The sequence below is a fragment of the Miscanthus floridulus genome, chromosome 17, assembly GCF_019320115.1.
Source record: "Miscanthus floridulus cultivar M001 chromosome 17, ASM1932011v1, whole genome shotgun sequence".
Taxonomy (NCBI): Eukaryota; Viridiplantae; Streptophyta; class Magnoliopsida; order Poales; family Poaceae; genus Miscanthus; species Miscanthus floridulus.
The window spans coordinates 10,971,273-10,983,318 of record NC_089596.1 but is presented as its reverse complement, the minus strand read 5'-3'; the positions used below and the strand labels follow the sequence as shown (position 1 = coordinate 10,983,318).

General features: G+C 46.3%; 1 pseudogene; it reads left to right on the top strand.

Annotated features, from left to right (window-relative positions):
- Window positions 1-8,925: 8,925 nt before the first annotated feature.
- LOC136515210 (G-type lectin S-receptor-like serine/threonine-protein kinase At4g27290) lies at window positions 8,926-9,587 on the top strand (annotated as a pseudogene).
- Window positions 9,588-12,046: the final 2,459 nt, after the last annotated feature.

Genomic DNA, 12,046 nt, shown 5'->3' with positions numbered 1-12,046 from the left:
TGTGGCTTGCTATTTGCTTTTTCCAATTCCATGGAGTGGATATATACCTAAGTTTCTTCGACCACCGCACCGCACCTTTTATTTTATTTTATTTTTCTTTTGTCTTCAAAAAGCTCTGGGTCTGGGATATGATTTCAGGCCTTCAGGGGCAGTGCTCCATTTTTTTAACACATATATGTATTGTATAACTTGCATTATTGATGTCGGAAGAATAAGTTTGTTGTGATGTGATGGACATATATATGTGATATATATCTTCAATTTTCTTGGATTGATTGTCTCCAACATGTCGGAGCCCCTAACGGGTCTTCACCCTCGTCATAGACAGGGAATAATCCTGCATCCGAGAGTTTGTGCATTTATAACGTACGTGACCTCATCACAGACACGGTGTCCCGTCTCTGATGGCAGTCACTACAGACTTGTGCTCCCCGTCTCTGATGACAGTTGCCATAGATGTGTCTCCATATAGTAGTGTGTCTCTGATTACTGTCATCAGAGACGATCGAGTTATAATAAATTAACCCGCTTCTGTGAACTGATGTCATCACAGGCATGTCTTGTGCCCACATATGTGAACTCACTTAGCACAGATATGTAATACTCCATCCGTTTTTGTTTAGATGTCGTATTTGCAAATGAGAGTTTCCAAAGGTTCTCCAAATTCTAAAAAAAAAACTAATATCTTCCCCCATCTTTGAATGGTTGGACGATGAAAGCGTCACGGAAATCGGACTCCCTAGAGCCCTGGACTGAGATTAGTCTGGCAGAAACGCCTGCTGGATATCTCTAGCTATATTCTGCACCGTACCCTTTGCATTGCTGTGCTAGATATATGAGGATGACGAGGGCAAGGCATGATTGGTGAGCTGCACGGAAGCACAGGACATGCCCATTGAGTGTCGCACTGTTTGGAATGTGGGGTTCCTGAGTCCTGTCCTGCTCCTGACTGGCCTCTCGGTTGACTAGACCATGCATGATCTGGATGCATGAATTGCATCGGAATCTTGCTTGGGTAACTTCATTGGCAGCCCTGGTGCCAGTGCTGCGTAGGCTCGTTCGGCTGGGGCTAACTGGCTGGCTGGGCTGGCCAGCCCCCTCATAAAAACACTGTTCATCTGAACCAGCCAGCAGTATTTCTCTCTCACATAAACGAACCAGCAACGATACGAACCAGCCAATCGAACAGACTGATATCATGTCATGGGCCTAACTGCTGTCTAGTCAAGATTCTCAACTACTCCGCACCTCTAAAATTTTATCCCACAATCGAAGTTTCAAATTTTATCCCACAATCGAAGGTCACTGTAGGGTCTGTAGGGCCTAAAGCTGCCAGTCCAGCAGCTGCAAGGGTCAGCAACCAAATATGTATAAAAAAATGGCAATAGAAAAAAACAGAAAAGTGATGGGAGTACGTGGAAACCTCTGGACCACACTCGTTTGGTCATATCGAGGCCCGCGTGTCCTCCATTTCCCTTGCCTGCAGACCGCACAGCGGGAAGAGGCGCAGGCTACGCAGGTGAAAGGATGGGGCCGACTTTTACAGAGGCAGGGGTAATTTTGTAATTTCACACCTAACATTGGTTTAGGTGCATAATTCTGGAGGTGCGGAACGGAGGGAGTACTTCCGCTACTAGTTAGTTACCCAATGTCATCCTCGTCCTGGACTTGGAGGTAGCGTGGTTGGTTGCCGTGTTCATCCACCAGCTCCACATGGATGAATGGGCGCAGTCCATGGAGTTCATTTTTTTTTCAAAGCGTGCTTGGCACTGTTAGTTGATCTCCACCAATAGGCCCAACGGCCTATTGGGCCCTATCTCTGCTCCCTGATCGGGGGAGCCCAACCCTAATTCGGTTGGAGGGCCCCTATCGCACAGCACACATAAAAGGAAGGTGGGGGTGAGGGCTCGGACTACGAGGTTGACCGGAGCCGCCACACCCACCCAAAGAGAAACCCTAATACCAATCTAAAGAGATGCTGCCAGCGACGGGATGTGCCCCAACCACCGCCGTCTCCCTCTGCAGGACACCGCCGGCGTCACTGGACTTCATCTCGCCAGAGCTGAACGTCTTCTACACCGCGGCACCGGCTGCGGTGCATCTACTGAAAGGGCGAGGAGCCTATCCGGATATACGGGTTACACAGAAAGGTACATACACATCCTTTGATCTAACAATGGCATCGGAGCCAGGTTAACTCTGTGTATCCCTAACCCTAACCGGGTAAAAGCAAAAGAAAGAGAGACCGACTCACGGTCTACCAGTCATCACCGCCACCGCGCGTGGGGGAAAGGAGCCGCACCGTTCGACGGCGCACGGCAAAAGTAAAGGAAAGAACAGATCCGTGTTCGGATCAGAGAAGAATAAGAAAAGTAAACAAGATCCATTCGGATCGTAGAAAAGGAAGGGCCATCGGCACTTGAACTCTAACCCTAACTGGGTTAAAGAATGGATGAAAAGAAAAAAGGTTTCGGCCTTGAGATGAACAAAGCCGAACCCTAAATCCAAAAGAGAAAAAGAAATCAAAGAAAAGAAAGGAAAACAGAAAAGAACAAAGAGAAAAAGAAGGGTCGGAAAACTAACCCTAACCCTAGATCCCGATTCGGATGAACTCCAAAAAGGAAAACCGAATCGGTCGAATCAAAAGAAAGAAAAGACATAAAAGAAAACAGAATCGAACCCTAGAACCATTCGGATGTCAGAGAAAAGAAAGGGGAAAAGAGATCTCAAGAACCCTAAGACCTAACCCTAACTCGCATGGAGAAAGGGCTAACCCCAATCGGTCAAACAAAGAAAAGCATCCAAATCCGAAAGGGGAAGGGGAAAAGAACAGGGGTCGGGACACTGAAACCCTAACCCTAATCCCATTCGGATGAACAAGCGAAAAGAAAACAGTGAAAACCCCATTCCCAAACCCTAACCCTAATTCATGTGCGTCGGTATGAAGAGAGAAGGAGACGGGGAAGAACGGGAAAAGAAAAAACCTCGCCGGGCATCGCGAAAACCTTTCGCCGGCGCGGGAGAAGAAAGACCGCCGAACCGGTGCTGCTGCTCGCCGGGCTCGGCAAAGGGGTCACCGTGGCCAGGCCGCTCGACGGCGGCGCGCTCACCCGCGGGGGAGCGCGCACGCCGGCGAGGGGGCCGGCGGCGGTGCCATGGATGCCCGCCTCGCTCCACCACTCGCTCTCGTCTGGCTCGGTTCTGCTCGGCTGAGAAGAGAGAGCAAGGTAGAGAGAGGAGAGAGCGGCGCTGAGAGAGAAAGAAGAGAGAGAAGCAGAGACTTCGAATGGCCTAGGGTTTCCAGTCAGAGGACGCGGCCGCGGTTTTGTTCGCGCAAAATCGACGCGCAGCCGTCGATCTCCATCGGACGGCCGAGATGGAATGGGCCAGCGATGCGGCCCAAGCGGGCGCGCGCGGCCGAGTCACTTTGCCGGCCCAGGCCCAGGTTGCGGCCGGGGTGCGGCAGCGCGAACGGAGAATAGCTGGGCCGAGCTGGTTTTACCGGTTGGGCCGGAAAAAAAAAAGGGAAAGAATCAAGATCAGTTTTTTTTCTTTTCCAGTAATTGCTAATTTCTGGAAAATGAAAAATATATCAAAGAAAATATGAAAAGTGATTTTACCTATGGGTAAAATTCAAGAAATTGAGCATATGTTTCCCGCTGCGAAAGAAAAGTACATCCTCCAGTGATTTTGAACCGACATGATATTTAACTGGAGAAAAGAAAAGATTTTCCAGAAAACGTTTATTCCCTGGAAATTGATTAATAGATTAAAGGAAATAGAAAATACATTTTTTCCCTGTGGGTAAAATTCAAGAAAAGGAGAAGTTTTTCCACTGCTAAAGAGAAATTGTTTATTCTCCAATTAATTTTGTACCAACGTGGTATTTAATCGGAGAAAAAGAAAGTTATTCCGCTGCTAAAGAAAACGTTGATTCTCCAGTTATTTTGAACCAATGTGGTATTTAATTGGAGAGAAAAAGAGATTTGACATGATTATGATGTTGTTATTTTCTGACCAACGTTGATAATAACAATATCGTAATGTTAATGATTTATGTATTAATTCTACTTCTGCCCAACGGTGATGTAGAATTAGTGTATAAGAACAGATGTTAAATTTTAATGATTTATGCATTAATTCTACTTCTGCCCAACGGTGATGTAGAATTAGTGTGTAAGAACACTTGTGAAAGTTAAAGATTTATGCATTAATTCTATTTCTACCCAACGGTGATGTAGAATTAGTGTATAAGAATAATTGTATGTTTTGATTTTGACCAACGTTGGAATCAAGGCATGCAAATGATGTGTTATTTTATGTTAAGAAAAGTTTTAACCTGGTTTTCTCATCTTGTCTAAGGTGGACTGGGTAGTCACCTCACCGTATTCCACTGAGTTTGTGGCACCGGTGAGGGAGACAAAAGTGAATGATGCCATTTGGGCAACTAAAGAGAGGGATTTTGAATCCCAAAAAGATATCCTATGACTCCTTGGGCATAGGAAATGAATCACTACCAACAAGAAAAAGTTTGGCTGTGATAAAGAACATGATTGAACCTGCAATTGTAGGCTAAATCTCAAAGTGTGACACGGTCACCGAGTACCTCGATAGAATAAAGAGTCAGTTCACTGACACTTCAAAGACATATGCTACTCAGCTGATAAAGCAGCTGGTGACAGAGTGTAACTCTGGAAATGGTGGCATAAGAGAGCTCACGATGCGTTGTCGAAATTATGGCACTATCGTTCAGGCCATATTTCAAGGGGGAGAATAGAAAGACAAGTTAAGAATGATGTTCTTCCTCCATTAGAGCTCTCAGATTAAGAACAATGCAGAGAATGCATAAAAGAAAAGTATGTAAAGAAAGATGCTAAATGAAGCGCAGGAATTTTATAGATTATTCACACAGACATCTGTGGTCAGTTTCCTGTAAAGAGTGTAGATGGTTATGATCCATTCACAGATGATTACTCCCATTATGACTATATTTATCCAATCAAAGAAAGAAAAGATGTATTGGATAAATTTAAGATATTAAAGATTAAAGACAGTCAGGTCTGACCGTGGTGGAGTACTACGGTCGACATACCCTAAAAGAATGGTATAGTAGCCCAGTATTCAATACCGGGCGAACCTCAGTAGAATAAAGAAGCTAAAAGAATCGATCGTACCCTGATGGATATGGTGGGTAGTATAATAATTTACTCCACCTTATAGTTGAGCCTGTGGATGGAGGCGTTAAAACCTCTATTCATATTCTCAATAGAGTATTAAGAAAGTCGGTGCTCAAAACACTGTATGAGTTGTGGACAGAAAGAATACCCTCACTTAACCACTTGCGTGTGTGGGGGGAGCCCTGCTGAGGCTAAAGTGTTTAACCCAAACATTGGGAAGTTATATCCCAAAACAGTAAGTTGTCATTTATTTGGCTACATAGAAAAGTCAAAAGGTTTTCGTTTCTACTGTCTAGAGAGACATACAAAGTTTGTGGAAACGAGACATGCTGTCTTCCTAGAGGACGAATTAATGAGGGGGGGCATGGTAGCTCGAGAAATTGACCTTAGAGTGAAGCGGGTGCAAGCGCCCACTCCAATGATTCATGAGCCAATTTTCTCACTACCTGCTGTAGCTGCACCGACAGTGCTAGATACTGTGGTGCCAGCACCAGTTGTTATCCCACCTGTGGCAACAATGAATGAAAATAAGGAACCTGTTCTTCAGGATTCAATAGAACCAATAGCCACACATGAGGGGGAGCAACAACAGCCTCAAACAGAAGATGTGCCAAATGTGGAGGCCCCTAGAAGGTCTCAAAGAGTTAGAAAATCAGCTATTCCTGCTGATTATGAAGTGTACAACACTGAGGAATTTCAAATGGAGGATGATCCCACCTCATTTGAAAAAGCCATGAGAAGTGATCATTCATCAAAGTGGCTTGAAGCCATGGAAGATGAAATGAAAACAATGAATGTCAATAAAGTTTGGGTTTTGGAAATAATTCCTAAAGGAGTCAAAACAGTAGGCTGTAAATGGGTCTACAGAACAAAACTTGGCTCTCAAAGGAATATAGAGAAATATAAAGCACGACTTGTGGCAAAAGGCTATATGCAAAGAGAAGGGATTGATTACAATGAGATATTTTCTTCAGTCTCATGTAAAGTTTCCTTCAGAATCATAATGGCATTAGTGGCACATTACGATTGAGAATTACATCATATGGATGTAAAGACGGCATTTCTCAACAGCGACTTAGAGAAAAATGTTTACATGGCACAACCGAAAGGTTTTGTCATGGAAGGAAAAGAACGAATGAGATGCCGCCTAAAGAAATCCATTTATGGATTAAAGCAAGCTTCAAGATAGTGGTACTTGAAGTTTGATCAGTCAATAAAGAATTTTGGGTTTTAAAAGAGAATGTAGAGGACAATTGTGTCTATGCAAAGTTTAAGAATGGGAAATTTATCTTCCTTGTCCTGTATGTGGATGATATCTTACTTGCTAGTAGTGATGTCAGTCTACTATAGGAGACAAAGAAGTTTTGTCCTTAAAACTTGATATGAAAGATCTTGATGAAGCCTCGTTCGTTCTAGGGATCGAGATTCACCAAGATAGAAGAAAAAGGGTATAAGGACTGTCACAAAAGGCATACGTGGAAAAGATCTTAAAGAAATTCAGTATGCACAAATATAGTCCATCACCTGCTCCTATAGTCAAGGACGACAGATATGGGAATTTTAAATGCCACAGGAACCAATATGAGCTCAATCGATAAAGTGAAAGTGGTTCCATATGCTTTAGTTGTCGGAAGCTTGCAACATGCTCAAGTATGAACACGCCCTGACTTGGCATTTGTTACCGGGTTTTACTTGGCAGATTCCAGAGGAACTCTGAAATAGAACATTAAAATTGATAAAGAAAATCTTGCGTTATTTGCAAGGAACGAAAGGCCTCATGATGACATATAGAAGATCTGATTCACTCCACATGGTGTGATATTCAGATTCTGATTATGCGAGAGTGAATGCATATCCAGACGTGGATTTTCTATCATCTCGCAAAAGGGAGCTATTTCATGGAAAAGCTCAAAGCAAACTGTCACTATACCGTCCACAATATATGACGGTTTGTAGCATGTTATGAGGCAACGGGCAGGTGAACTAACTAACGAAGTTCATACCCGGTTTGAAGGTGGTTGACGACATCTATGGACCACTTAAAGTAATACTGCGATTATAATCTGGCAGTACAGTATGCTCACAACATAAGTCAAGTGGTGCTGTCAAACACATTGACATAGAGTATTATGTTGTGAAAGATAAGTCCAGGATCAAGTCATAAGTCTTGAGCATATGAGAACAGAAAGGATGCTCGCGGATCCGCTTACAAAAGGCTTACCACCCAACATGTTCAGAGGACGTGGTGTTCAGAGAACATGTAGCTAGCTTAGGTTTAAGGGAAAGCCTAAAATATTCCTGGACAAAAGAAGGCCCAAAGATAAGTATCTATTTCAGAACAGAGTAGTGAGTTGTAGCTGTTAAGTCTATCGGCAATGGACCGTGACGATGAGACATGCTCTATGAGCTAATCTGTAATGGAATGAACAAAAGCAAATGATATGAAAGTGAAAGATGGAATGAGATCAAGGGGGAGAATGTTAGTTGATCTCCACCAATAGGCCCAACGGCCTATTGGGCCCTATCTCTGCTCCCTGATCGGGGGAGCCCAACCCTAATTCGGTTGGAGGGCCCCTGTCGCACAGCACACATAAAAGGAAGGTGGGGGTGAGGGCTCGGACTACGAGGTTGACCGGAGCCGCCACACCCACCCAAAGAGAAACCCTAATACCGATCTAAAGAGATGCTGCCAGCGACGGGATGTGCCCCAACCACCGCCGTCTCCCTCTGCAGGACACCGCCGGCGTCACTGGACTTCATCTCGCCGGAGCTGAACGTCTTCTACACCGCGGCACCGGCTGCGGTGCATCTACTGAAAGGGCGAGGAGCCTATCCGGATATACGGGTTACACAGAAAGGTACATACACATCCTTCGATCTAACAGGCACGTGCTTCATTAAGAGAGGCTAAGCCATAGCCGAGCGACGGCGAGATGCCGAGGCCGCTGCACGGCTGCACACTTACAAAGATCACCGGCTCTGACGGTGCAGCAAGGATAACTAAAATGACGATAGATGCGATATGCTAATGGCGCGGCGCGTCGAACACTAGGACACCGCTGCGAGGTGCGCCGCCAGACTCCGATACCCCCCATCTAGTCCATGGAGTTCATATTTGGGTATCAACATTTTTCTCTATGGCGATTTCTAGGAATGGTGGCGATTAGAGTACAACCATATTTGGGTATCAACATTTTTCTCTATGGCGATTTCTAGGAATGGTGGCGATTAGAGTACAACTCTGATAACTGATGGATAATGGTGGCTCGTTTAATTGTGTTGTCTGAAGTCTGAACAGAACAGAACAGAACACGCGGATTGCATTGGACGGCAGCTTGATGCATGAATCATGATTACCTTGCCTGCATGTGGGCTGTGTCTTACCTGGACTACCTAGTACATGTGGGTACGTAGACCAAGTGTGTACATCGTACTAGGTATACGTACTACTGTCCTAATCAGCAGTCTGAACTGCTATATTATTTTTCGTGACCAACAATCTGAAACTCTGAATACGTTGTTTCGTAGCGTGCTAAGGGTTCATATCTACATCTTGTGTGCATGCATGTGAATTCCGCTCAACATCTTTCTCTCTCTATATATATGCAATGCTCTTCTTCCTTCTCTCAACAGCAGAGCAGCACGCTATGCTGCACTCCTGCGGAGCCATCCATGAACTCATAGACTGACACTCCTCTCTCCCCTCCCATCTGCGCTTTAGGCCGGCATCATTCTCTTCTGCTTCTCCATGCCTGATCTGATGGTTCCCCGCTACATGCTAATCTGTGGGCTCCTTCTCTTCTCTTCCCTGCACACCCCTCCTACCACCATGGCAAATAATGGTGATACTCTCTTGGTAGGCCAGACGCTTATCGTTGGCGAGAAGCTCATATCAAAAAATGGCAAGTTCGCATTTGGCTTCTTCCAGTTCCAGCCAGCTCCAGGGACGACCATCATCAGTAAGTCCACCTTGTCCTCCCTTGGCTGGTATATTGGCATATGGTTCAACAATATCCCAGTCTCTACCCCTGTCTGGATTGCTAATAGGGACAAGCCCATCACATATCCTGAGCTAAGGTTGACACAGCTAAAATTCTCAAGGGATGGCAATCTCATCATCGCCATCTTAAACAATAATGCCAGCACTGCTGAGTCCATACTTTGGTCCACTGCTCACTTTGTCGTCAATAGGTCGACAGCAGAAACCAGCACAAACACTACTCCTAATGCCGCCGCCACCACCGCCGTTCTCATGGACAATGGAAATCTTGCCCTCATCATAGCAGCAGAATTGACTACCCAACAGATGTCGGGCTTCCTGGCGCCAAGCTAGGCCGGAACAAGGTCACCGGTCTAAACCGCCGGTTCATCTCAAAGAAGAACCTGATTGATCCAGACCTTGGCTGCTAGACTCGGATGCACGGACCAAAGGTTTGCTCGTACCCAAATATGTCAACAACCATGAGGAGGAGTACTTCACGTATGAATCACTGGATGAGTCATCTTTCACATTCGTCTTGTCGGGTTCATAAACCCGGGGTCTCTCGGGACCGGCTTCCACGCCAGGGCTCGGCCTAGAAGGACGGCCTTTTTTCTTCTGGACCGGCCCAAGAGTCTAAATTCAACAGACCGGAGCACTCACTTCAGGCCCTGGCCGCCTTTGGCCCATCTTTTCGACCGGAGCACTAGCTCAGGCTCAGGCCAACTCCAAACGGCCCCTCCGATCGGAGCGCTAGCGTCAGGCCCTAGCCGCCTTCGCACGGCCTCCGCTCGGAAAGCCTGACCCGAGGACCGCCTCCGACTCCGACCCCGTGTCTCCGACCGGGGTTCATAGAAAACCCTGCCCATCGCTATTCTCCGACTGGCGCACCAAAACCGACTGGGGCATCCGACCAGGGACGTCCGCTCGGAAGGAACCAGAAGGCGTACAAAGGAAGGCAAGACGGGGCTCGCAAGTCAAACCACGGCACCAGAGACCATACCCTGCGGAACAGTACTTTACAACCGCCCTACCACAAACAGTATTGTAGGCGCCGACATTTACCTCTACAGTATTGTAGGCGCCAGTCAAAACACCCGTACGGTAAGACCCCCATGTGCCTCTGGGCATCAACAGTATTGTGGGCGCCGGAAATCACCGTACCAGGTGAACGTGGTAAAGCCATGCCTCCAGTCGGCGAGACAACACTTTTGCAGGTACCGACGTCCTCCAGTCTTGAAGAAAGCAGCTCAACCTCCCACATGCACCTTGAAAGCATCTAGGCCCCTAGTTGGGTTTCGGTGATTAATGACAATACAAGATTACTATGACTAACGTGTGTTTTGCAGATGCAATTAAGTTAGGTCATAGTAATGGAGATCAATCGGGCAATCAAAGTTGTATGCCCCTACGATGGAAATCGTTTCGGTTTTCAAAGGATGGACGACAAGGTTAAGGATGACTAGTTCTAAGTGTCGATTGGAGTTGGAGAGACACTTAGAGTAGTTTAGGACTTTGTTTTTCCTTTGGCCGTACTATTAAGGGGGGTATGGACGGGTAGCTTGACCTAGTTGAGTCTAGTGAATTAGGTGTGGTGCACACTTGTTAAAACTAGCTCTAGGTAGCTCCTACGAAGCCCTTTGATCCCATGGAGCAAACTTCATTCACAAATGATCGAGAGTTGAAAGTGAATGGAGGGTCAAATACTGACCGGACGCTGGCTCCGGTGCGACCGGACGCTGGCCACAGGGTCTGGTCAGTTCATTTGACCGAGGTGAACAAGTCTAGTGTGACTGGACGCTAGAAGGTCAATGTGACCGGACGCTGAGGGCCAGCGTCCGGTCGACTCTAGTAAGGGTCCAGACTTGAGAAAGTGTGACCGGACGCGTCCGGTCATTACTGACCGGACCCTAAGGGTTCAGCGTCCGGTCGAGTCCAGTAAGGTTCCAGTAAGGGTTTTATGCGATCGGACGCGTCCGGTCAGTGCTGACCGGACCATGCCAGCGTCCGGTCAACTCATTACTACTGTTTCATGGGTTGAACTGACCAGAGCGTTCGGTCAACTCGATTAGAGCGTCCGGTCACCCCGCAGAAGCTCATAATGGTTCGTTTTTTAGGCTGCCTTATAAATAGAAGCTTCACTCGTGTGTGGAGTCACTTTTGCTCATTTCAACAGCTGAGAAACACGTTTGTGAGTGCCAAGAAGAGCAAGGTCCTAGTGAGGTGTTTGTGATTTGAGAATCCAAGAGTGAAACCTCATTAGTGAATCAAGAGTAGACAAGTGTGCATCCATCTTCTCATTAGGCTTCGCGTGGTCAAGTGAGAGTTCGTGCTTGTTACTCTTGGTGATCGCCATCACCTAGATGGCTTGGTGGTGATTGGGAGCTTGGTGTTCACCCAACGGAGCTTGTGGGTGACCCAACTCAAGTTGTGAGCGGCTTTGGATGATTTGCCACGACGGAGTGTCGAAGAATCAACCTGTAGAGAGCACTTGATCCTTGCGCGGATCAAGGGGGGAGCTACACCCTTGCGCGGGTGCTCCAACGAGGACTAGTGGGGAGTAGTGACTCTCCGATACCTCGGCAAAACATCGCCGCGTTTCTCTCTCCATTTACTTTGAGCATTTACTTTAAGTATTTACTTTGAGCAATTCAATACTTGTCTTTACATTCATAGAATTGCCATGCTAGAGTAAGTTTGGAACATAGGTTGCAAGTCTTTTATGCGTTAATTTGATAGAAACACTTTTCTAGGCACAAGGGGTTAATTGGGCTATCCATAGAATTTGATTATTGCAAGAAAATTTAGAATTAGTCCAATTCACCCCCCCCCCTCTTGGGCATCTTGATCCTTTCAATTGGTATCAGAGCCTCGTGCTCACGTTTTTAAG